This window comes from Myiozetetes cayanensis, unplaced genomic scaffold, assembly GCF_022539395.1.
Source record: "Myiozetetes cayanensis isolate MyiCay16 unplaced genomic scaffold, myiCay2020 scf15, whole genome shotgun sequence".
Classification (NCBI taxonomy): domain Eukaryota; kingdom Metazoa; phylum Chordata; class Aves; order Passeriformes; family Tyrannidae; genus Myiozetetes; species Myiozetetes cayanensis.
The window spans coordinates 521,408-548,688 of record NW_026087159.1 but is presented as its reverse complement, the minus strand read 5'-3'; the positions used below and the strand labels follow the sequence as shown (position 1 = coordinate 548,688).

Sequence of the window (27,281 nt, the reverse complement as noted above, 5' to 3'; positions counted from 1 at the left end):
ACAAAAGTTCAGGACCGATCTGGCTCTCACCGTTCTTATTTAATATTTTTATTACGTTACACGGCCGTTTTTACGTCTTATTTTAATATAGCTCTAATTGTCTCACTGCACCTTCCACATGTAAACTAACAACAGTTGAACAGTGGGTAAAGTAATATTCCCAGGGATGAGTCCAGAAAGTTCACTATTTAAATATATTTTCCTTGAGACTGTGGCAGTTTAGGGTTAAATCATCTCCTGTGCAATAATTCCTTTTAAGAACAGGAAAAAGTGTTGTAGACAGACTTATTGCTTGTTTGCTCAGTTTTATTTATCTTTGCCTTTGGTGCTTATTTAAATGCTGTTGTTTTCCCAAAGTTAAGGTGGGGAAATATATACTAGTAACAGTGAATAAACAAACATTCATTGGGTGTTTTAGAGCTTGTCAAGATGAGAGTGTTTCAACCTCTGATATTCATCAATATAGAATTTAGAGTTTTGATGATAATTAGGATTTGTGGCGTGTCAGTAAACCCCTGCCAGCTGCATTTCTGAAAAAAGTCATCACAATATTAAGAATTAGGACTGATGGGGTGGTGTTAAGTAAGAGATGTGTTGCATAACTTTTCACTGCTTAAGTAGACGGTATGGAATGATTTAAGTAATGAGTTAAAAAAAGGAGGACAAGTTAAAAAGATGCGTGAAAAATGGATTTTGTTATTGAAAGATACCTTGAAAGTAAAGGCTGATTTTACTCTCAGCATCCAAAATCTGAACTAACAGGCTCTTGACGCAGAGGGGACTGTGTAACTATGTTAAAAGGATGATCCTAAAGGTCTTTTCCAGCCTAAGCCACTCTGTGATTCTCTAAGGCAAGTGGTGCACTTGACAGGTATGGCTGTACCCAAACAGCACGAGGCACCTTTGATCACTTTTAATAGTGCAGATGTTTCGCTGAAGATGAAAACTCAGCACTTGATATATCCAAACTCCGCGAGCCTTGAACGCGGTGCCTCCCTCGCAAACTTCCCCCTCCCCAAGGGAATTCTGCTGGGCTGGAGATGAGCAGCGGTGCTAAAGCTGTGGATACCCAGGGAGGGCAGGAGCAGGTGGGTGATCTGTGTCCATGCCCTCCATCCCTGCTCCGAGGGAGGTGGCAGGATGCCAGTGGCAGCGTAGTTACGGGCCTGGAATGCTGAGCCCTTGGCATTTGTGGTACGGAGGGTTTATGTGTGAAAAAAGTTCTGTCTCACGTGCTTTTCCAGTGCAGCTGATGCCAAAACCACCCCTGACTTTGATAAGGGCAGCACCAGATTCGTTGTTTAAGAGTTTAACAAGCTGAGAGGTGGGACTGGCGTCCCTCTGGAGAGGGGAGTTTGAGCCCCACCTCCCTGCTGGAAAACAAACCCTTTTGCTTTCGGTATCGACTTTAAATTAGTCTGTACACCACAAATTAATCAATTACAGCCGTTGTATTTTGGAGATGAAATCCAGGACGAGCGGGGCAATTTGTATTTGTCACACCTAAAGAACTCTGTTGTACCGAAACGCAGGGGATTTGAAAACAACTGCTTTTAATGCTCTCCAGCTCCTCTTTGCAGAGCCCGGTGCAGGAGCAAATTGACTTGCTGTGCCTCTTAGTTCTGCAAAGGAACAAACCAAAATACTCCCCTCCACTTTTTTACATCCAAATCACTCGGAGCATTTCAGTGTACAAGCTATTAGGTTTTTTTTTGAATTTGGATCAAATCAGGCATCACCACCTCCCAGCAAATAGTTCTGCTTTTATACATTTGATTCAAAGGCCTGTGTATTATTTGATGTTCTTAGGAGATAAACAATAAACTTTTGAATATGTTTTTTCCATTTGAATACAAGCCTAGGGATGCTTCACCCTGCATCCTAAAGCCTGATTTCCCCTGGGACTCATTATCATGCAGCTCACATGTTCAGTCACCTACACTGTTGAACTTACTATCAAATAACCTTCGAAATGTTACTAGTTATTACGTGTCAGAGGGCAGATTTATGATAAACTAACTTTGAAACAAAATAATGAATTCTCAGCGTTCTCTTTCCAGCCGCATTTCTGGTAATTTTGCTGGATTTAGATTTTAAACCAGTAAGTTGCCTTTTTTTCTCTTATTCGATCATATAAAACAGCTCCCTCCCCTCATGAAACTTCTCCCTCTTTAAATATGGTTTATGATGATTTCAGCACTGCCTATAAAGAATAAAAATGAGAGCATTTGTCTGGGAGCTCCCAAACTGCCCACTGGAGTTCATTTGTGATTAAACTTTCAGAGCTTTCTAACTTGGTGAAAGTTAAATTAACTTAACCCTTAGCACAGTCCCCCTGTGTCCAAAAATCCAGCTGGGCAATAGGTGTTTGCAGACAGAAATATTTGCTCCTTGTGCCTTTTACTGCCAGTATTTTGAGGGTTTAGAGTGATGTTCTTGCATTACAGTGACAAAATCAACAGTACTCTCTTCTCAGAGAGCAGAAACGTGGTTTAGGGCAGAGCAGAGAGGTTTTCCAAGAGGATATCCTGAATTTCAGCCCTCCAAAGTCCATATTTAGGGATCTAAATAATTGGCCAGTTTTCAAGAAGGCTGAACATGACTTGGGGGGTTCTGTAGGCACTTGGCCTCTTTTAAATGGCAGCCAGAGCGACCAGGACTGTTAATGAGATTGTCTCAGAGGGATGAAATTCAGGTAGATAAATGCTAAACACTCCTTTTGGAGGTGATTAGAGTACAAAACATCTACAGGTGACATTTAAAAGCTCATTGTGTCAAAACTAAAGTCTGGCTAATTTGGAGAAAATTCGGTGGAGCTGCTCTTGGTATCAATGGAGGTTTTTTGGTTGTATTTCAGATGAGGATCGGGCAGAGTAATGCCTGTAGGACTTTCATCTCCTACCAGACAAAGTCTGGGCTTTGAGGTATCGCTGATCTGCGTGGAAAGTGCCTGACCTAGGGTAGTTCTGTGAAGCTGGGGATAGAACCACCATCTTCAGGGCTCTCTCTCATCTCCTGTGCTCCCCTCACCGTGATTATGGTTCTCCAAGGGCATTTCGGGCAAAAGTCCCATATCAGGCTATATATTAATATTTATGCAGCAATTCAGCAGGTAATGCATTGTTAAAATACAAGTTGGAAATGCACCAAATTTAATCACTTTTAGTACCAGAAATTATCTCTTTCTACATCAGATAGAAGGGGAGGGAGGGGGCTATCATTACAATATTCTATTTTTTTAACCAAGTTATTTGCCTGTTCTAACATGCCTTGAATTAAAGGGTAATACACGATCTGGTGTAGTTGAAGTTTTTCCAAGGAATGCAAGATGCCTATGTGAAATTTAATGGGAAGAGTTAAAAAATGTTTAAAGTGAATACATACTGAGTCAGTAGGTCCGTGGACCAGCAGTGCCATGTCAGTCAGTCCCTGTCTTCCTGTGTAGGATGCTGCTGTACATGGAGACCAGTGGGATTTGCCCTTTGCTTCCATGCAATTCCTGCTGCCTAAATGTAGAAAGAATATTTTTATCGCTGATATCACTTCATTTTTGCAGCTGTCTGCTCACATCAGGCTAGTAATATAAACTCTGTCAAAGAGCAATCTCTCCCTTCCAAAGGCTGCAAAATCCGCAATTATTATTTAGAGTTAACCTCCTAAGAAAGTGTTCCTTATTTAAACTGTTCAACCCCCAAAAGAATTGTTAGTTATTGTTATCTGAGGACGTCCTACAGCCTTCCCTTGGTCAAATAAGGCTCCTTTTGTTTTCAATGGCAGGTTTTTTTTTCCCTAAGACCAAGCTCCGAGCTTTCATGCGAGTGAAATAAATCCAGTGAAAGTAAAACATCAATTAAAATATATTAAAAAAAATTAAAAAAAAAAAAAAGAGAAGATGTTGAAGAAGAGCTTGGTGCTCAAATAGAGCACTTTTTTTTTCAGGTCACTTGGCTTTCTGATGTCATTTCTGGCAGATTCGTTAGCCCGGCTCCATCACGTTCTGCTCCGAGCGATAACGTGATGGGAGATGATCAAAGTGAGAACGCTTAAAGGCTCAGGACATTTAAAAACTGTTCTATTCTGGAAATCCATCTCAAAACTATAAACAGATTACATTAAAAATCTGTGTTACCCAACATGGTTGCTCATCATCCTTTTTTAGAAGGAACTATTGAGAAGTTTGGGTAAACAGCCTTGAAGTCTTTCTGACGGCAGGTTGAAAATTCCTCCGGAATTTTAGGCAGGCCAAGGCTCTCTGAGACGGAATGTAACCCATTTCTGCTGTTAGGTGTCTTGTTTTAATCTTTCTACTTGAAAGTGGCAAAGCATATGGGTCAGATCACCCACTCCTGCTAATGGACACAATTCCATGGACTTGGGTGTCCAATTATGCCAGCTAAAGATCTGACTGTTGCTGGGTTTTATTTCCTTATTTTTCTTGTCTTCCCGATCTTTGACCCTTTATCAAAGGAATGCCGTCTGTAATATGATAATAATATGAAATTCTGAGCTCTCTTTCTAACAATATATCCCAAAGAATTGTCAAGATGCTCACCTTTATGGGAAAAGCAGCTGATGAGCAGTTTCAGCCTCGTGATTGTCTTTTCCTGGCACAGGGAGGAACTTGGTTGCCTCTCCCTGGCCTTGCTGTGGGATATTAACCCTCTTAGCATTTCCCTGGAACAATTTCTCTGTGGGATGAGTGAGCAAACAAACTTACTGGCAAGTCAACAGAATGACAGGAGGCCATTTTTCCTAATTTTGGTGCGTTTTGGTGCTCAGGAAAGTGAAAAATGTCTGAGTTTTGAAGGGCTACATCCCCTGGTGCTCTCGATGAGTGTGAGGATGGGGCTGGAGCTGGAGGCAGGAATATCCAGGCAGTGTGACCCCTCAGGGATGTAATGGAGCTAGCCAGGAGTATAAGGAGGATTTAGGTCTCCAAGCAGGATTTGACTATATATTTTGATTTATGGGCTGAATAGAAGTGTGTGTTTTAAGGAGTCATTAGAGTTTGTGATTTGAAATATGCAGAGAGCGGGTTTGTGTAGGAAAGGTGCTGGGGGCTCCTTGCACAGGCACTCTTCTTTTTAGGGCAAATGGCAGAGAATTGTCTGCAGCAAGAAAACCCTTTGTCTCAGATGCTCTACACCAAATAAGTGATGGAATGGTCAGGAGCAGGATGATCCATCGCTCGCTGTGGTGCTGGCTGAGAAAGCAGGAAAAGGAAAAGAGATAGGGAATACCTGTGCTGTGCTTCATTGTAAAACATTGAGTCCAGATGTATTCTTAATCTGGATTAGTGTTGGTGCTGTTGGTAAGGCCACAAAAATGCCTGAGAATGGTTGGGGCTTGTAGGTGCAATTAAAGAAAGGCATAGCAGGATGGAGTGGAGCTGGCCAGAGCATGGCTAGAAACTAAATATTGTGGGAGAAATACCAGGACAATCAAGTCAAATCTGTGGTGAGAGGTTTTGGCACCTCCCAGCCTCCCCTGTCCCCCACCCTGGTGCAGGTTGTAGCTCCTCTCCTTGGGTGGCAGCTGCTGACCCTCATTCGGTGCCCTTTGGCTCTGCCTTTGCTGCAGCTCTTCTCCTTTGGGTAAATGCCCTTTCTCGGGGTGATTCCCATCTCCTCCTCCGTGCAGGTGGAGCTGGGAGGTGAGGGAGGAAGGCTGCTCCTTCCCAATATCCCCACACCCTGCGAGCCCCAGGTGACTGTGCCAGCCATACCTTCAGTCTCTGCAGATGTGGGAGCTGCTGTTGATCTTTCTTCCTCCCCTCTCATCCAACAGCACTTCCCTTCCCAGCTCTAACCCCGGCAGCCCAGGAACCCTGGCTGCAGCCCGCAGTTTCTTTCCTTCACCTCATCGCCGGGGGAAAAGGCTGCCTGGCCGTGACAAACTGTGGCTGGCTCTGTGATTTGTGTAAGCTCAAATTTTCCACTAATTCACTTCTATAGACTCGGTGGCAAACACAGCCCGGGGCTGCTATAAACCACGATAAACCACGCTGCTGTGGCCACGGAGGGCAGCGCTGCCAGCCGGGGAATCGCTGGAGCGTGCCAGGAGCCGGGGAAGGAGCGGGATGGAGCTCTTGTCGCGGTGTGGGAGCAGCTCCAGCCCTTCCACGTGGTGGTTCCAGCGCTGACAGCACAGCCTGGCCGGTGCAGGGACGCTCTGGCTGGACCATGAGCAGGAGCCAGCGCCGTGTCCTGGCCACCGCTCTGCTCTAGGTGAGTCCTGACTGCCTAAAACCAGCCACTGTTTGGGGCTGTTTGTTGGCAAACATCGTGTCTTGGCTCTCCTGCAGCTTCCACCCGCGGCAGGGCTTTGTTTTGTGCCGGGGTGCAAAGCCCCCAGCGTTAATTTTCCTTATAACCCACCGATGGATGATTTCAGAGCATCTTCCTCTAGGAACAGCCAGAGTGGCACATGGGCTGATTCCCCAAATGATTGCTTGTCTTGTTACAGGGAGCTGTTGACCTGCTCCTTTCATGTCACAAGTCTGCATCTAACTGCTCTCTTAATCCAACCTACTTCCTCCTTTTTAATGAAATTGTCCCTTTAGCCCTTTTCCTGGGCTGGCTTTTCAACACTAACATTAGAAACAGGCTGCTCAGTTCTTTCCTCTGCTAACATCTTGCCCAGAGCTAACTTGCAGCTTCACTCTGTCAGCTGTAAGATATAGATATACTGTTGTCTTAATTACTCATATTTCTCCTGCTGCTCATAATTCTGCTTGTTCCACCAAAGAGCTCTTCAGAGAGCTTTGCTGCTTCCCTTTCCCTTTCTTTGGGGGTTTAAAGGTTGTCAGATATATAAACGATCCTTGTTGCAGAGCTTTGGTGGTGACAGTGTCCTTTGTGGGGAAGATTTAGGGGGATGGGAGGACTAAATACGGATGCTTTTAGGCTACATCTCTCTGGAAGGAGAGAACACACACAGCACTACCTTGCATAACAGAGCATCAGGGAGGGTGTTTGGCAAATCCCTTCTCTAATGAACAGCGAGGCAGCTGTTTCTTCTGCAGCTTAAAGTGCAGATGCTGATTGTCAGGAGAAGGGTTTTCTTTATCCACCACTGATTATCCGTGGCTGTATCTGGCTGACTGCTATTCCTCTAAAAATACTGTTGAAAAGGGACTGGACACTTAAAAAAATCACTGCTGTGCCACAGGGAAGCTGCAGTCCTTCGTGGTTTCAGCTCTCTTTTATGATTATATACCACTGTTACTGTTATCTCTATTAATTAATCTGTCTGCCACAGCAAGGACTGCATGTTGAGTAATGTAGAGCAGCCTGACAACACGACATCCATGGTTTTTTGGCAAAGGTTTGAACAAGTTTGGTTGCTTTTGCGAGCTCTCCAGTGGGTTACACCTTCGGCCAAAGTCCTTCCCTCCTGCTATTTGGGGTCCACTCTCCCTTTTAGCAACTCTCAGGTCTGAGGTAGTTCAGTGGCAGAATATATCTTAGTATTCAGCTGGTTGTCTCAGTTCAGCTGGCTGACAGGTTCAGGACTCAGCACTGTGAGTTTATTGTTAATTGAATAAATTAGGAGCCTGTCAAACTGCTGTGGTTGAGCCTGTTCCCATCAGAAAGCTTGTGCTGGTGGAGTGATTGGAGGTAGGACTGGGCAGGAGAGGGGCTTAATCCCCCCACTCCAAGTTTTGTTGTGGTTGCTTTTTATATACATATATTTAATAACTCATCTGGTGAAAATGCCGTGCAAGTGTACAGGAGGAAACATTTTAACAGCAGAGCAGTGAGAGGTGAGGACACCAAAGGTAACACACGGGTTTAAAGTGACCCAACAGCAGTAACAGGCAAATAAACAACAGGCTGCAGCAAGTCATGACCAAACTCTTGCAGTATCACAGGTGTAACTAGAGAGTCTGTTAGAGGAAGCAAATGGAACCGGATGAGGGAAATTGGTGAGAGAAATTAGAAATAAAGAGCAATTCGGTTCAGTGTAGAGGAATAGCGTGGAGAAAACAGCTCTTCAAGGCAGTGCTCTGCTCTTGAGGAGCTGAAAGGGATCAGAGGAGCTGTCTCAGATAAGTCAAGTTCCAGACAAGGTCACAGGAGTCAGGACACTTGGGAGTGTCTCGTTTCAGACCATCGTCTGTAGGAAACTCAGAGTCAGGAACACCATTGGAATAACACACAGGGCAACACAGCCCCAAGGCTGCACAAGGGGGCTGGGGAAGGTGGCCCTGAGAAAAATCCAGGTTCCCTGGCATTTGCCACAGAATTTGTGCAGAGCCAACAGACCTGTGGTCTGTGGTGCTCAGTGTGGGCCCCTGCCCCTCTCCCATCTGCAGGGTGAGCTCTGCCTGTGGACAGGCTGCCCCAACATCTCATTGCCTTTGCAGAAGAACCACCAAGGTCCACAGGAAGGACTCTGGGGCCACCAGCTGAGTCTGGTGCTGCTGTGAGGGCTGGTGGTGTGTAGCTGGAGGCTGCAGAGTGCAGGTGGTGAGCAGGTATTTGGCTCTGCTTGCTCAAGGTTTCCTCTTGGAATCCCAGCACTGTCTCCTGAGAGCAGCTCTGATGGCACAGTGGTTGGTTAAATTGGTGGCCATGCAGCTGCTTTGGCACCCAGTCCAGTCTGGCAGCTACTCCACAGTGAGTAATTTCCTGCCCAGAGCCTCCTCTGCAGGGACATTGGGCAAATGCATTGACCTTGTGCCTCAGCTCTCCAAATATAAGGATGTTTCCCTATTAGCTCCTCTCCACAAGCCCAAGGGCTGTTAAAAGAAGTAGGTCTCGTGACTGTGTGGTACTTGGATGCCATGGTAATGTAATTAGCTGCACAGCAATCTTACTAAAAATGTCCTTGGTGGAGGAGAGGATGGGGTGGGGGCTCCTTTCGAGGAGGGATGTTAAAGGAGAGGAAGTTTCCAGACCTGTGGCTTCACCACAACTTGGCTGCACAGGCCAAGTCCTCCAAGGCAGGTGTGAACCCAGAGGTTCAGAGCACAAAGTTTCCTGCAGTGTCCATGGGAGAGAGAACACAGCACAAGCCATTAGGAGTGTTAATGGATTATGTAACAGCTTCCCACCCCCAGCAAGCCTTTGGAAATTTTCATGTGGTATCTCGGGCTAAAAGCCTTTTTGAGCAGAACTTGAAGTAAACTCTAGAAAAGTATTCCCATTATTTTCTTTTTTTTTTTTTTCCCCTCTTCAATGTTATCTATGGATCCAGGAACTTCTGGGCTGCTTAATCCAAAGGAGAGAGACACGGGGCTCTGCACGGCACTCGGAGAGCTGTGGTGCAGGAAAGCTGTGCTGCTGATTAGGTTATCTCTGCTCCTCTGCCAGACCCTCAGACTTTGGCAACCTGGGTCTTTTCCCCACCCCCTTTTATATCCTTTAGGTCTTCTTCCTTCCTCCCTCAGCACGACCTCTGTGGCCATTTTTGCTAAATGTGAGCCTTATTAAACACGAGGACTTGTATCAGCATCCACTAGACAGATCCTCCCAGGCTGCTGAGGAATCAAAGAACTCCAGAATCCTGGAGTTGTGTGAAGCATTTGGAGTTAAATTTCAGCTCTGGTGAGCTGGAAGTTATTGTAGAGTTCTTTCACCAAACTCTATTCTCAGTTGTACCATCCAGTGAGGAAGAAATTAGTTTCTGTCATTTATGGTTAACCCAAATGCACATTTATGTAAGAGATTATAGTCTGTATTTTTGAGTGAAATGAAGACTAATAATAGTAATAAAAAGTAAGGTTTCATAGTGACATTTAAAAAAAAATTAGGTGACATAATGCAGTGATGCAATGGAGGGTGAGCTGGGATTTGGTGTCTATTCGATGGATTTCTTTATTTAGGTGTTGTTCTCCCTCACTTGAATTTTCTTGCGTGTTAAGACAAGGCTCAACCAGCCCTGTTTTCCATCCCGATCTCAGCCCAAGTAGTTGAGTTGAGATTGGCTTTCTCATGCAAGAAAGATTGCTCTTTGTCACCTGAGTCAGGGTTTTAAGGCATGAAAACTGCTCGTCAGGAAAGTGGCATTTTAACTCCTGACATCTCCTGATCTCTTCAGTGTTAAAAAGGATTCCCCTTCACTGGAGTTGCTCAGAGTTTGCTCTGGGTTGCACAAGTCTGGAAGGTCACCTTGATCACTGCTCAGCAGTGTGGCCCTGACAGTGTGTTCTCCACGAGACAGCCCAGTGCTGGGATTTAATCCAAATCTGTTTAATCATCTATAATCCACAGAATTCAAATATACCCACCGAGGATCCAGTGTTAGAGCCGTACTGAGGGAGGGAAATCTTGTGTTGTCACAAGTCCTGCTGACATCAGTGGGGTTTCTTATTGATGCAGGACTTAGTGCTTGCACATGCAATTACAGCGAAATTTGGGGTTTAGCATATTTGCAATCTGCTGCATTTTTAGGAAGTTGTTGCTTGGAGGGGAGTAAATGGACTCTGGGCCACATCTACCAAAACCCCTGAGTTGTGCCAAGTGGTCATTCCAGGGGAAAGATATACAATAACCTGGAATTATCTGTGATGCTCTTAAATATCCTAAAGGTTTGATTTATGGTTTTGACTTCTCACTTTTGACTTTTCACTTGATACAAATTAAAAAATGCTATATTCCCCCCCCCACCAGGCTGGCTCTGTTGGGTCAGAAATGTTTCAACAGCAACAAAAAAGTAGGATTTGTCAGCACAAATCATACCCTGCTGTTATTGCAGTGTTATTTTCATCTCCAAGACACCAATATCTGATCACACCCCGTTTGTAACTGTGGGCTGATGCCTTTGTAGCCCTGTAAGTAAAAAAAAAAACCTGCTCCAACCATGGGTAACCAAACAGCTGAGTAATCCTGTTGAAGCCAGTCCATGCACCCATTAACTGTGCAAACTAATCCTTAAAAAACTGATGGAAAGGGCAAAAGAGAAAACACCATGTTTTCCAAGCCAGTGAAACTCCAGATGTGCTTAAAGTTAAATCCTGGAATGAATAAACAGTGCATGATCCGAAAGGCTGGATCTGGGAGCCACAGTTTGTTGCTTACCCAGTGAAATTGTAAAATAAGGTGAACTTTTTTCAGCTTGCAAACTGTGTCACCTCTGGTGCATTTCTGCCTTGACTATATTTTTTTGTTTTCTTTGTGGCCATTTTGCAGTTTTCTGTGGATTTGTTTTGACTGTAAATAGGCACACACATTAGCTAAAGCCAGATAATTTTCTCCTGGCCAGCTTTGCCAGTAAATCACTGAGCTATGTAATTGGGTTTGTGTAAAATTATGCATTGTGAACTTGGGAATAGGTAAAACAGAAACAAGAAGTTGATTTTTGTAAATATAATTTTTTCCATACAAAAATTTCTGTTTGAATTAGTTTTTTTTTTTAGTTCCCTGTCCTGACCATTCTTTAAATGTTGAATGAAAATCAAGCTACAGGATAAAAACCCAAGCAAAATTGGTAATAATTTCTGGTTTGGCTTGTAGGTGGAGTTGAATACAATGTGATTAACTACAAGCAATATGTCGTGAAGATGATGGTATTCAGACACATACCCAAACAATTTGATTCAGATAAATTGGATACAAGACTTTGACCAGCATGAGAAGAACAGGTGAGAACCCTTGAGACTGAAGCAGAAATAATCAGTATTTTGATGGTCAGGAAAAATATTGCTCCAGTAACACAATAGATCCATTAGAAACTCAAAATACTAATTACAATCTGCCTAAAGACTTATTATAAATGAAGTGGAGATAGAAACATGTTTATATTACGGGGAGGCTTATTTGCAGATAAGCAGGAAACCAGTCACACATCTTCACAAACATAATTTTAGCTGTTTTAATTAGCAGGTTTGCTTTGATTTAATTTAATTCAGCGATTCCTTCTATCTTTGCTGACACATGTGCAAATCAGACGTGCTGCCCCGGCTCCTGACACCCCGTTTCCTTTCTCCTCTCTGTTGTTGCTGTTGTTGTTGTTGTTGATTCCGGAGTGTCCCTTCCCTCGGCGTGGCCGGCAGGTGCAGGGTGGGGATGACAACTGCACCTTTCGGGGGGCTCTGCTCACCCCAGCGCTCACTGAGTCCCCAGGTGCTGGCAGCCAGGGTGCCAAAGGCCAGCAGAGTCCCAGCAGCCTCTAGTTTCCAATCCTTTCGAGGGTTGAAATGACAAAAATGAGTGCTTTTTTTGTGTGTAGTTGTGGTGAAAGTGAAGCGAGTTGTTAGAGCAGACCCTACAAAGAAGCCCCACGTGTGCCTTTAGCAACTTACTGCAGTGTGTGCATCAACTCGGGGTTGATAAACAAGCTTTAAAGCTGTCAGAATTCATCTATTTAATGTTTGGAGATTTGGTGGTTTTATTTAACAGTGAGAGTAGTTATTGACAGAATAAGAACACATAGTCCAGGATAAAATCACGACATTAATATACTGACAAAACCCCCAATCTGTGTTGACTTTGCTGAGCTTTTTGTTGGTCTGAGGGCTTGGAAACTGTTTTTTTTTTTTCCTTCTTTATGTGACAAAAGCAATTGGTAACACGCCAGGTGTTGTTCTCCCTTCCCTCTCCACCCCTCCCTTTGCAGTGTCTCACAGCTGTATGAGAGGTAATTAAAACAATCACTGAAATGTTTCAAAGCTGTTGTAGCCTTTAGTTGACTTTTAAAATTCCTATTTGAAGAAGAATGGTAAAATTAATTTGTATCCGGCTCAGCAAAGTGCTCTTTACTTGAGCAATGGACTTTACAACATTGCCAACAAAAGGAATGAAATTAATATTATACTTGCCTTTATCTGGGGTTATTCTGTTAACTGTTTTATACTGGAAATTAATTTCAATATCGTACAGATGCCTACAAGTCCCGAATGCAGCAGTTCTAGCATTCAGTCACACAGCTCTCCTCATTCCTCATTGTGGGTAAAAATAAGAATTCATCAGGAATAAACTTGCCAGGACAATTAAATGATTCTGCCTCTAGATAACGGAAGGGCAAAGTTTATATTCTTGGACTGTAAAATATGTAAGAGTGAAAAGTGCTGCTAAAGAAGTGTTATGTGGTTATTTTGGAAAGAACGGTCATTTTACAAGTTTATCTTTCTACTGAGAAAAAAATCCTTTGGAGCCTGGGAAGCAGACTTTGGGATGGGCATATTTTTTGACGTGGAAATGCTCTGCTCTTTTTCTTCTCTATTTTTTTTTTTTTTTTTTTGGTGTTTCAGTTCCCTCCCTCAGCAGGGCTTTGGAAACCTTGTAATTCATCCCTTACGGAATGCTTGGTCTGTGGGACAGGATTTTTATCTTTAAAATAAGCTTCCCTGTAATATATTCTATTTGATGCTTAAAAAGCCTTAATCTTTACAAACCAGTGTGTTATGTCAGTGCAAAGGGATCCTTCTCTCCCCTTTTACCCTTCCCTCTTTGTCTGATTTGTCCCTCTTTGGGGGTTGGCACTTCCCTGGCATGGGCAGAGAGGGGGCAACAAAAGGTAAGTTGAGGAATTTTCGGGATGAATGGAATTGGTTCAGGCTTCGAAATGACTAATTAAAAAAAAAAAAAAAAAAGGAAAAAAGCCTTGTAGGGTGGAAGGCTTTGCATATCCCTCGTTGGTGTGTGGGGAATCCTCGCCTGGTATATAAGTCAATATGTGGATAAAGCAAGTTTTTACATTTTCCCTCATGAAAATCTGAGAGATACCAGGGAACAGTGTGCAAACCAAAAATATCAATACCAATAAATACAAATAAGGACTTTCCCCCATCAAATTTAAAATATACATCTATTTGTGCAAATATTTCCTATTGAGTCATGGCAGCATAACCTCTTCCTCTTTTTTTGCTCTGTGGATGTTTCCACCCCCCCCCACACACACACACAGGTATTGCAAACAAATTTACAAACGTGGATAAACCCACCACTTAAACCCTCATCTGTGCCTTTGCATCCACACAACTCAACCTGACAGTGGATTTTTGCCAGGTGGAACAAAGAGCAATAAATTAGTTTTGAACATTTATGATCTTGCATTATAAAGACTCCAACAGACTGTGTTCAAAATCAATTGTCAGTGTGATGGGGGATTAATAACTGTGGGACCGTAACCTTTTCCGTATCCACAGCCTGGGGAAGGGCACGTTTCAAGATCTGCTGCCATATTTCATTATTGCCACCTCTGTTTGAAAGACCTTTTTGATGCTTTAAAAAAAAAAAAAAAAGGAGAAACAGATTAGTTTTTAGTAGTGCTGGATGAATAACTCGTAATTAATAATTCATTCCGTGAATTTTTGCCTTTTAGTCCGTAGGAAGAATGAACAAAAAAAAAAAAAATAGTTGTCAAAATTTTTCTATTGACTGATTGGGTTGTTTTTAATCAAAAGTAGGAATCAGAATTCAGGGTGTGTTATGTATTTGTGATTGATCAGTCATGTGGTCTTGGTTTAATTCCCCAATTAATTGAGGACAAATACTAGAATAAATTTCATGATCAAATATTTGAGGAGAGTGTATTTAAAAAGCCCTTTCCAAGCTTAAAATCAGGTTTTGAAAGGACCCTTGAAAGTAAAATTCCGAGTGCATGAAAATGGTTGGAAAGGAGATGCAAACGAGGCAGGAATGTGGCCAAGCCAAGTTCATTACAAGACACAAATGAGTTTCTGAGACTTCTACAGCATTTTCCAGCTGGAATTTTCCCTTCTTAGCTCCAGCACCCACTTTAGGAGAAAACTAGTAAATATTGGGGGTAAATCTGGGAGCAAGGGAAATGAGAGGTTTATTGAATTTCCTGACCTCCCCAGCTACTGTGCTTTAGTGTTTTATGATAGTGAAATGTTTTATAAACATTTTATAAATGTTTATAATGTGTTGAAACCACCTGAAGAATTGTCATCCTTGGGCTTTCTTTGCATCCCGCCCATGCCAGGCTGCCTGGCCTAAGAGGCACCTGTGACTTCTCCTGCATTTTTTTTCGTATATCCACTTTATTTTTCTTCCTAAATAGAGATAAACCAGTTAAATATTTCCCAACAAAATAAGATGTGTAATCTCCAGGGCCGTGCATACCATCAAACCGTCATTTCCTTCGATTAACCTCCACCTGACCTCCCTCCCTGAGGCGCTTCCCGAGCCTTTTGTTCCCCCTTTCCAGCACTGAGCTCCATCAGGTGAGGGCATCTGTCACTCAGGAGCTGGACACTTCACTGCACAGCTCAGAGGAGATGCTGGGATGGAAAACCAGGCAGGATGTGCTGGGTTAGACAACCCAGACCAGAAAAGGTTCATGACTCAGATCTGCAGGACTTTCGTTGTAGCTCCTTCGTGTTCCCAGTTTGAGGAGAATAAAATTCCTACCAGGAGAGGATCAGAGTTAACAAATCACCTCCTTACAACGGCAGAGTTTGGAAATTGCCGGGGAATTCATTTCATCATTTTGAAACCAAACAGGCCTGTGTTTAACCTCAACTTTTTTCTGGACAGATAGCAAGAAAATGGAAATTAGGAAGAAGTCCTGTTGATCTTAACGAACCTTTTTGTGGTTGGCAGTTTGAAAGAAATGTTGATGCCTGGGAACCTTTTATTTATTTATTTATTTATCTATCTATTAAATATATTTATTTATTTATTTATTTATTTATTTATTTAATCCTGGAAATTCATTTAGGGTGAATAATATGGAACTGAGATATGAATGCAGACAGATCATCAAGCACTGGGCTGACAGCAGTGAAGAGCAAACATCGAATCCATAACTTCTGCTTGTGGAATTCTGAGTGTACTGAGGAATTTTGAAGAATGTTCTTTGGAATGATAACAGAGGCCACGTGTGATGAAGTATCTCTTCATCCCAATGAGAGCTGGTGCAGTGGCTCATGGTGGTTCCTAAGGGCTGTTTCTATGCCCCTTGGTCCTAATTTGACTGTTCAACCTCTCAAATCTTTTGCTGACAGATTAAAAATGTGCCATCAGAAGCCTCGGCATCACATCAATTCCTACAGATGATGGTTGACTCATCCCTTAAATCAGTCTCTGATGAAGTAAATTGGTCAGAACTCCATCATCATTTCATCATCAGGCATAATTTACAGATCTCCTATGGTTTTTCTATTTAGAATCATAGAAACATTTAGGTTGAAAAAGGCCTTTAAGATCAGCAAGTCCATTTTTTGCCCTATCCCAGTTTGTCCTTTTTTAAATTATCCCATTAAAGTTTGAAGAACAGAGTCTATATATGCAGCATTCCATGATTTCTGCTCAACCCCCAAGATCATGAGACTCGCTGAAAAATAGGGAGTTTTAAAATAAGAAAGAACCGCACTTTAAGATTTTTGTGCAAATATTGAAGGGTGGATCTATTCCTTCTGCCAAGAGTTTATGATCTATTTGTTTAGTTTTTATTCATGCTGGCTTCCCCCCCCCCTCCCCTCCATTCCAGGGGCATGTTACATTTATAAATCATGAGGAAGCAGATATTCCAGATGCAGAGAGATGCTGGTGAGAACTGATGGGGTTGGTAATTCTGTACCAGCCAACAGGACCAAGGGTCCTGAAAAAAAAGAAAAAAAATAATGAGATGATTTTACAGGGATTGTAAAAAAACCCCAGATTTGGAGAAGATGTGACCTGTTATCATCCCTGTTAAGGTTTTTTGCAAATGATTCTCCAGAAAAAAAAAAAAATCAGCATTTTCTGTGAAATCCTCCCCAAAACCAACCTGCTCTGCAGTCAGGGATGTACTCACCTGGTGTACCAAAGAATTTAAATGGAAGAACAAAAAAGAAGCTGGAATTGCCTCAGGGATTGAGGTCAGGTGAAGGTTAATCAAAGGAAATGACAGTAAAATGGCATTCAGAGCTCTGGGTACATTTTTAATCATTCCTCTCTCTCTGGCTCATAAAAGACACGAAAGATGTCCAACTTTTTGCCATTGTGTTTAGTCAGGGATGGCTTTTATTTTTGTCTTGGTTGTTTTAAAATATCCTTTCTTTTCAGTTTCTCTCGTAGTTTTAGCTCCTGAAAACTTGCTTTGCAGTGCCTTAAAAATGTGTGTGGGAAATTGGGAATGTGTGTGTGGGGGGAAGAAGAATGTTAAGAAAAGGGAGTAATTTTCCCCAGAATATCTCTCATTTTAACTTCTCTTTCTGAAGTGATGGATTTTGAAGGATTTCTAGAAGTCATGAGTTTAGGGAATAAATACTCAGAAAAGCTAAATATTCCCATTATTACTCAGGTGTCAGGTTAAATGAAGTCCATGATTGCAACTACTGGAAACAAGAACAGGTTTTTTTCCCACTCTGTTAATCTACAAGTTATTATTCTGTTTTTAAGTATAGGTGGTTTGTATATTTTTTTGTAAAAATATCAGAATAATCTTCGTGATCCCAGTGAAATGTTGGAGTCGTGTCCTAATTTGCAGGCTGTTGGTTATATTCTGATTTTCTTTATGTGAAAAGGCCTCGGTTGGGAACTTTTCCAAGTTAGGAGTCGTCACTTTGTGCCATTCACCTCAGATAACTTTGCCATAACTACAACAGGAACAGGAGCAACTTTATGTAACTTATAAGAGCCTAAGGCAACTTTAAAAAATGTGAGCAATGCATTTTTTTTTTATCCCCAAGTCTGTTTTTATAGTTCCCTTCCTCCCATAAAGCAGAGGATCCCAAAGGGTGTGGATTAAACCCAGGCAGCTCTTAAGTGAGGTAACTTGGTGTAGCACCTGTGCTCTCCCTGCTCTTTAGACCAGCCTGGAATGATGCAGTTAGAGCTGAGCTTGGGCAAGGCCCAACGTGTGGCTTAAAGGAAAGTTGTCTCTGCAGCCCCCTGTTTGAGTCTCACCATTGTGAGCTGCAGTTAAAGGAAAAAAAAAAAAAAAAGAAAATGCATTTTTATACACATGAGATGCTCCACACCTCGGGGGCAAAAAGATAAATAGTCTGGAAGTCATTTCCCTGGGTGTTGTGCTGGTGTGGCCAGTGACTGCTACTGGAAACGTGGCACTTTTCCAGCGGATCCCACACAGCAAACGCTGCCACGTGGATGCCAGATGGGCTGTTTGCCAGGGAGGAGGAGGAGGAGGAGGAGGAGGAGGAAAGCCCTGTCCACCCTGCAAAAAACCTGTCAGGGAGTTATTGGTCAAAAAAGGGAAAGCAAAGTTGTTGGGTGGAGGTTGAGTCGAGTTCTCCTGCGGGGAAGGGAAGAGAGACCCGGTGGGGAAGGCTGGGATCCACTGCTTGGGGTGCAGAACCTCCCAGCAACAAGTGGCTGGCTCTGCAGGCACTGCCAGATGAGGAACTCCAGGATGTTCCTGTTTGCAGGGTTTGACTGTGATTTTATGAGCTGTAACAATGCCAGTGTTGTGTTTGTGGAGGGCGCTTTCAACAGCGCTCAGCATCAGCATAAGCAGCCGCTTCTCTCACCTGTAACTCCCCCCACCTTGTCAAACTTCTGTCCTGCTAATAGATATCCAAGTAATTTTTGGCCTGTCTTTGGCAAAACAGGAATATCTGGCTAAGGAAAAGGACAGTAAAATGGGAGAGAGGTTGTTTAAAATGAAAACTGAATACCTGAGGTGAAGGCAGAGTTACTTCCTGACAACAGGAAAACTGTTGGACTTAGAGAATATGATTTTTCCACCTGGTTTGGTGGAAGGTGTCCCTGCCCATGGCAGGGAACTTGAAACTGGATGAGCTTTAATGTCCTTTCCAAACCAAACCATTCTAGATTTTTTTTTTCCCACAAACAACATGACCTCAGAATTTTGCTGAAATAAATACTGAAGAATCATAGCCAAATCATATCTCTATTTTTAAAACATCCAATAAAAATATTCAGTCTATTATATAGACTGAATACCCAAATTTTTCAAGTACAGGAAATATTAAGTTGGTTTTGAGCATTTTTATTCCAGCCATTTGGACCAGGTTCCAAAACAGAGCTCATAATTTTCTTTCAAGGTTTCTTTTTAAAAGTGGCTGAATTTCTTTAGTGTTTTGTTTTGGTTTGGTTTTTTTCCAAAAAAGCAAGAGTTGACTGGGAAAACTACCAAATCTAATGTTCAGTGGAAGAAATTGAGACTGAAATGAAATCTCCCAAGTGTGGTGTCTGAGCACATTGAATTGTACGTTTTTCCTGCCTGGGCTGGTGGTCAAAACAGTGGGGGCTGGGAGTGGATTCAGCCCTGCACCCTTGGATCATCCCAGGGAATATCCTGTGCCCACGGGGTGGGAGGACAGCTGGGATCATCACTCCCTGTCCTGCCCATGGAGCTCATCCCACGTCAGGGCTACCTGTGGGGACAAGAGGTTCTCGTGGGAATGTGGGTGGATCCATGGTTTTGGGAGTTTTCCATGTTGGAAAATGACTGTGGGATAAAATACGAGTATGTAGAGTTTCCCTGTGGGCAGAAAGTGGGGTCTGAGGGCGGAAAGTGGGGTCTCTGCTGAAGCTGAGCTGAAGACAGTGGAGTAGCTGAGCTGAGGTGAAGCTCTGCTCACTGACTTGCAGTTTTGGGGCTGATTTTCACATCTTCTGCCTAATTACCAGCACACCTGCCCTAAAAGGGGGGGTTCAGGGTGAGGAACCTCATTTGAGCCTCAAAGGAATCCGGTGAAACATGGTGGAGGAACAGCAATAGCTGATGCTCTTGCATTTCCTTTCACTCTCTGCTTCTGGAGAGAAACCTTTGTGAGTATTCTGAGGTGACGTCTTGGTTTCTGCTGGAATAAATTGCTTGTCTCAGTTTGATCCCTGAGCCTTCTGAAAAAAAAACCAACATGTTTTTATACCTTATTAGGAGCCTTGTTGAGTCCAAACCCTGCCAGACCTTTGCTGTGTGTGAGGGATCACTGCAGGTCAGGGATGTGCTGAGTACAGAGGCTCCTGTGCCTGTGGCACGAGTGTCCTGCTGACAAACACAGGGTTTGTTTCTGCTGCTCTCAGGTTTCCACCTCCATTTTCCACTCTTCCAGCAGGATGCAGCGATGCTTTGGAGAAAATTCCTGCTGTCTAATTTTAGATACCCAGTTTAGGTTGCTTCTGGCTGTAACAAAGCACAAGCTCTGCTTGCTGCAGGTCCAGGGTTGGGCTTCAGTTGCAGAGTCAGCTCCTTGTTGGAGCCCAAGGCTGGGTGAGCAGGGAGCACGGTGAGGAGCTCAGCTCCACACCCCAGACAGGGCTGTTCCCCTGCCAGAGCTCCCACCAGGCCACTGGGCTCTCACCTGAGCACCCGAATCTCATCCCATGTTGGGGCAGAACAAGCCATTTCAGGGCAGTTAATTTTTTTTTTTTTCTGAGGGTTTCTGTGATAAATCCTCGATGTAAGCAAGGTTTGAAAAAGAAAGGAGCCAAAGGCTTTGAAAAGATGAAGTGGGCAAAGTTTCCCACCGTCTTTGGGGTGAAGCACAGGTTTCACCAGGTGCCCAGTCAGCTGGGAATAAGCTCCTTGATAACCTTGTGCCAGCTGGGCCATCACTTCTCCTGGTGTTTTGTACCACTGGTTCTTGCAACACTGGGAGCAGTGAGGAGGAGAAGGCAGCATCTCTGTCAAATGAGGGGAGGTAGACACCCTTCCTCAGGTTATTTGTTCTATCATATAAAGTTAGTTTAGTGCTCAATACGTGCCAAAATGGAGGCAAACCTCTTCTGAGGGATTTTAACCTGCAAATGCAGCGTGAGCAGCCACTCCCTGCCCTCCCTGCTGCAGAAGGGTGGGCATTCCAGAACCATCTGGACACAATCCTGTGCCATGTGCAAGGTCTAGGAAGACCTTGCCTGAGCAGGGAGGTTGGACCAGATGACCCCACCAGTGGTCCCTTCCAACTTAGCCATCATTCCATGATTCTCTGGATGAAGACATTGACAACAGGGCCATTCCTCTGTGGGCTTGGTTTCGAAAGGTGATCCTCGGCAAGAGCTGGAGGGAGGAACCTTTACAATCAGGAATGTTGTCCATCCCAGAATCATCAGAAATTTGGGAGGGTTGTGGCTGCCTGGGCAGCCCTGAGAGGCTTTGGACAATTTGCTGTGCCCACCTGTGGTTCTTGGTTTAGAGAACGTGTCACTGTTTTACTCTGGCATCTCTTCAAAGTACTAATTCTGTGGCTCAGTGTCTTTCAGATGAAGAAAGTGAAATCCTTTTCTGCCCCTGGTGTCTGAGTAAATTGATATCAAATACTCTAATGAAAAGACAACTGTTGTCAGCAGAGGCAAGCAACAGGAAAATCTGGGACAGGAGGTAACTTCATGATGGATTCTGCATCCTCAGGGACTTTCTGAGCTCTGAGGATTAATTTTCTATTATATCCACGTGTGGGGCTTTTCTTAAATACACTTCTACTAACAACATCATACTTTTTTCAATTACAGTATATCATAAAATGCTACAACTTTTTTTGACATTCTGCCACTTAGAGGCCAAAGTTTTCATCACTGTGAAAGTTGTTGCCCCCTTTCATTTTTCTCTAATGAGGCATCTTTTTGCTGCCCAACTGAAGTCGTGTTTGTGGAGAAAGGGTTGTTTACACAGGGGGGATAAAACCCTTGGGAACTCCACTTCTGCAGTGGTTTGTAGTGAATCCTCATTTCCATGAAAGATGGCTTGATCTGCCAGTCCTGATGGGCTGGCAGATCATTTTAGTTGAGTTGGTTCAGTTTACTTTATTGTCTATATCTTATTAGATTTATTTCTATATTACTTATTTTGCTGTCTTTATTTCATGTATAGCAACCTTAAGAATGCATTCAGAAAAAAAAAAACAGGGTATAAATGTGCCAAAATGTCCACAGACTTGACTATGTGAGATAGAGCCAGAGCACCACAGAGCCAGAATTTCCTTGTGCTGCTCCTAAAAATGAATTATTCAGGGTGTGACAGCACGTGAGCCGATGGTTTATAAATAAGTTGGATTTGGGTAACTACAGGTTACAGGCTATTGCAGGAGAGTGGTCAGCAGCTCAAATAGTTTGGAGTTCTCCACCTTGAAGAGTAGAGGGTTGGAGAATAAAAATAGTGTTAGGTGCCTGAAAATTCCCTGAGTGCTAAGAAGAGGCTAAAAGTGTTGGTGAGGATGTTTTCCCCTTCAGGAAGTTGGATCAGAGTTGCCAGTCCCATCATATCACTTCTGTCAGAACAAGGCTTGAGAGGCTTCTTCATCCTGGGGACTTGCTGGACCCTTTGGATTTTGTTGGCCCTGAGGAGGAAGGATGCAGTGACTTCCCAGGGCACCTCAGAATTCAGTAATTTGGGAAAGACTTCTCTAGTTGCCCCCAGCTAGATCAGTACTTTTAATGTTTTTATGATTTTATAGCATATATATATATTTATAATATAGATTTTTTTTGTGATTTCTTAACAAAATATTATTAAATCCAGAAGAAGATGGATTGGGAAGTTGGAGGTGATGTCTGTAGAAGGAGCTTGGGCAGATGTGGAGTTGCCTGTGGGAGAGCAGAGGATCCTTGTGTGGGCACAGAGCAGGCTGGGACTGAGGGATCTGCCTGTCCCCCAGCCAGGACAGAATCACTGAATCCCAGACTGATTTGGGTTGGAAGGGACCTTAAAGCTCATCCAGTCCCACCCCCTGCCATGGGCAGGGACACTTTCCACTATCCCAGGTTGCTCCAAGCTCTGTCCAACCTGAGCTTGAACACTTCCAGGGATGGGGAGTCCACAACCCAAAGGGTTGGGTCGACTGGACTGTTGGTATCCACTGGAAAACAAGGCTTTCTAGCTGCTTTCCCACACATTTTCTGTCTCCTTCATTGAGGAAAACAGGCAAAGCCCTTCCTGACACACTGCTCGTAAGGAGCCACGTCACCCTCTGTCAGTGCACAGAACATGAACTGAGTTAATCTCTGCTTCCTTCCTCACCTCCATTTTATAAATAAAATTGGAAGAAAATTATGGCCACCAAACCTGATTTCTGCCTCAGTTCTGGTCTCTGGTACAGAACTACCTGACAATTAATATTTGTGTATGCCTTTTGAGATAGCTGACCTTTGGGGAGTTGACATAGCTATAATATTAGTCTTTGTGTGCTAGCATGGCTTTTAAACTCCCTGCCTAGTGGCTGTAAGTTCAGTGGCTACAGATCTGAAACTTGATTTCCTCAGTATAGCTGCATTAGCATTCAGCTGTGGGTATGTAAGATAATAGTATTAAAAGCAACCTTCCATCCTGTTGTCATGGATGCAGCACAGCCCAATCCTGGGAGCACTATACCACCAGTCTTTGTACAATCTCATTTTTATCTACAAATTTTGATTTAATTACAGCAGAAATTCGGCAGTGCTATGTAATATATGATTTTATTTTCCATTCTGAGCATTAAAATGTAAGAATTGAGCAGCTCGTGTTCTTTGTCCGGTGCTCTTTTTTTTTTTTTGGTGGTGTGTTTTTTTTTTTTTGCATTCCAAGTATCTGTCAGTATTAGTTATGAGACTGTGTGAAATAAGTAGCCATGAAAGATGCCTGCTTTTATGACAGAATGAGTGGTTTCATGAATTTTAAAGGAGCGCATTTGTATTTTCTCTTCTTGAACTACACGGGCTACTCGCAAATATGACAGAAGATAATTGTTGGAGGAATTATGATGCCTTTCAAGATTTTTGCAGGATATTACTATTTTCATAATCTTTCATTTCTCAGGTGCTCTGGTTTGATTTATTTATGTGTGTAATTTGGAAATTAAAGCACTCCCACTCTGTCAGCACAGGTACATGTTTTCTTCGTGGGGCTCGTACTCCTGTTAGCAGAAAATAATGAATGTGCTAATTTTTTTGTCAGATCCTCCAGAAGCGTGTCGGGATCGGAGGGGACTCGGGGATTATCCTGGGCCACGTGAGACAGTGTGGAAGGGCTGGTGCCTCCGGATGGCGGGAGCGGGGATTTCAATCTCCAGCCCCAACTGTGGCACCAGGCAGGGCTTGTGCTCAGTTTGTTAAGATTTAAATGAATGCATTGTTAGCAGGGATTTTGTGTGAGTGAGTAAAGGCTTGGAGCCTTTAATTGACTAGGAAAATCTTTTTAGTTGTGATTAGAGGGACAGATACTCAGCTGGCGAGGGCTGATGGTGCTCCATTGAATCAATTTTCATACCCTGGCTGCAGTCAATGGAGCAGGGCTCGTTTATAATCCACTACCTGGCCTCTTATTGGGAAAAAAACACATTTCAAGCTTGATATCTGAGTGGTACAGTAACCTTTTATCAGGGAGCTGCTTGGCTTGATTTAAAAATAGGTATCAAAATCTCTGGTAAAATCCTTGGGCTAATAAATTCGGTGGCATGAGCTGTTTTCATTTGGGTGGGAGTTTGGGCGTGGAAACCTCTGGCTGTGTCCTATTTGCTGGAAAGCAATGATAGATCTGCCATGCTTTCATATTTAGCATAAGGTTGTCTTCTTAAAGGCCAAAATGAAGCATGTTTATATCTGTATGAAACATCTCTATATCTGCATGAAACATCTCCATATCTATATGAAGCATCTCTATATCTGCATGAAGCATCTCTATATATGAAGCATCCTTTAAAGACTAAATGAAGCATCTCTATACCCCTTCCTGTTTTAGCCTTGAAGTATTTGTATTTTTTTTTTCTCTTGGTAATATTATCTCACTTTCCATCCTGTGATAAAAGCATCGCAGGGTTTTATTTTATGGTTAAAAGGAAGAATTCTGAATATCTTTGTGTATTAAACTTGTCCCGAACATCTGAATATTATCACTGAAAATCCCCTCTCGAAATTCTGTGCACGCCCATAATTAAACTGCTCTGAAAGGTGCAGTCAGGAAAACCAGGCACCAACATTATGGAGTGAAAATTAAAGAGGCAAAAACATCAGAGTGTCTACTGTATGTGCCTGCTGTTAGACACTCAAGCATGGAGAACAGGATACACCTCCATGGATGGATAGTTTTCCTTATTAAAAAAACACAGTAGGACTCACAGTAGGGGAACACACTAAAACAAGGCTTTGTAGTAATTTCCTTGAAAGAAATTTCCCAAGATAGCAACTTAAAAAGCTTTTAATCTCGCGACTGGCTGTATGGTGAGTTTTTCTGGGGGTGGTATAAAAAAGTCCATTAGGGTACAGCCGATCTGGCAGAGCTGGTCTGGAGCCTGTTCCTGTCCTAGAAAAGGATTAGGCTTTCCTTGCACCAAAACAAGGGGTGATTAGGTTGATGTGACTCCTGAATACATTTATGTCAGGTTGGGAATTATGGGGGAAAACACAAAGCTCCTTCAGCAGCCGAAACACTCGACCAAACCTGGTGCTTTGCGACACCGACCCAGTGCATTAGATCAAGGTTTCTTCTCCAGATCTAAATGTGAAACTGCTGTCACTCGTGATTTTGGGCTGATATTTTCCTTTGGGTCTCTGGGCACTGTCCTTTACCACTTGGGAGGAACATAAAGTGTTTCTCATAAGTTCCTGAAGAAGTGTGTGACGTGACCGTGTCCTGCAGCAGCTCGTTGTGCTGTGGCACTCCAGGAGCTTCCTCACTGGACTTTGCCTGTTCTGTACAATCTATTCTACATGACTGTTGGACCTCTAAGTAAAAAAAAAAAAAAACCCACACCTAAATCTGGGTGAATTTCCACTTAAACATGCTGGAAGGTTGTCAGGTGTGTTGTGTTTATAACTTTTAAACCAGTGTGTGCTCCATGCGGCTCTTGGTGCCCCTGTATGTGTTGAGGGCCACCCTCTGAAATGCTGGGGCTGTCCCTCAACCACCTCCTGCCCTGTTTTTTGGTGCTGTGACTGTGGGCAGGTGGCCCCAAAAGTTTGGTAGAGGAAGGTGGAGGCTGTAGGTGCAGCAGGAGCTGCCCAGCCAACGTGTGTGAGCATCGGCAGAGATTTAACATCTTGTACCTATCTTGTGTCAGGGAGCTGAGAACAGAGAAGGAACATGTCTGATAATGTGTTTCATATTGAAATAATTAAAGAGAATTGTTGCTGGAGGGAAATATGCCTTTAAAAATTAACCCTGACATCTCTCTGACAATTTGGTGTTTTACAAGAGATCCTTTTTTCCCTTCCCCCCCCCCCACCTTCTTTTTTCTCTTCTTCTTTAGTTTTACTAAACTTGATATGCATTTTTCAGCACTTTAGAAAATGCAGAGCCTTTGAAAACTTCCCTGCACGAACAGCCTGTACTTCCAGGAGCAGTCCCATCTATTTTCCACTGAACTACTTGCAGGGCTGATGTCTCAAGGAACGGGTCTGAAGTAAATGACACGTTCTGCAACGCCTGGAGCCTCTGCTAGTTATTATTGTTTGAATCTATCTCTTGATTGCATATATTGCAGTCTTCTATCACACAGGGAGGCACTTTGGAAATCTCAGTGTTGTTGCTCAAATCGCCATCGAGCAGCTCGCTGTTTTATTTCTTCTGACGGGGGAAAAAAAAAATCCTTGGAAATCGAAAGTAGTCGTTTCCATTAAGCACTAAAAGTTTAAAGATGTTCTTTTTGATGGAGCTGGAGTGTTTGAAAACAAATGGGAACATCTCTAGGAATGGTATTCCTTTTTCTTTTTTTTTTAAATTCTAGATATGGCAACAGCAATTATACTCATGTTTTTGTCATCTGTAGAAAGTTAAATGTACAAGCAGATGTCGGTGTTCAGGAAGTTTGAATTCGTTGTATTGTGGCTATAACAGTTATTTACCAGTTCAAGAATTGTGCAACTTTTTATTGGGGTGAATCACTGTTATTTTCAGGTCTGCATTTAATCATAATTAATCAAAATAATCACAATTGTTAGTCCAGGGATAGGCAATATGGGATTTCTCTCACTTTGATTATTTACTCACTAATTCGAAGGTGGATTTGAAGGTTGTAAAAGGGTGGAGGAGGTGGCAGGATTTGTGCCTGATGCTCAGGCTGTTTCTCCTCTCTTTGCTGTGGCTGGAGCTGCCTCAGCCCCTGTGTGTCCCCGGGAGGAATCCGAGCCCGTTATTCCAGCCACTGATGGCTTGGAATCTGCCCTTGCCCGGCCTGAGGAGAGGCTGAGGTGCTGCTCAGGCATTTCTGGCTTTCAGCTCTGCAGCTCAGAAAACAGACATGCAAATTGGCCTTCAGATGCTGCAAAGTTGGGGGTTTTTTTAGTTTGGTTTTTTTTTTCTTCCTTTTTTTCTTCTTTTGAATGATGTGTGACCTCATGGGAGGCAATCACAGTGCAATGTACAGGAGCGAGAACATCCTTTAAATTTATATTTTTAATTTAGATTCTCAGGCTGCAGAGGAGATTCCTGGCTGACAGACTCTGTGTCCTCTGGTGCACCCCAGTTTGGTGTAACTGGTCTACACCAACAGA

The 27,281-nt window shown here is 43.1% G+C and overlaps 1 long non-coding RNA gene across 21 annotated transcripts in view; it reads left to right on the top strand.

Moving 5' to 3' along the window:
• LOC126637227 (uncharacterized) overlaps window positions 1–27,281 on the top strand; it is an 86,311-nt gene that overhangs the window by 13,476 nt on the left and 45,554 nt on the right. For 19 of the 21 annotated variants that reach the window (XR_007628280.1, XR_007628291.1, XR_007628290.1 and 16 more), the window contains one exon: window positions 11,460–11,587. The exons of the other annotated variants lie outside the window; for them this stretch is intronic. This is a non-coding gene — a long non-coding RNA (uncharacterized LOC126637227). The remainder of the gene's footprint in view (window positions 1–11,459; window positions 11,588–27,281) is intronic. 21 annotated transcript variants of the gene reach the window in all.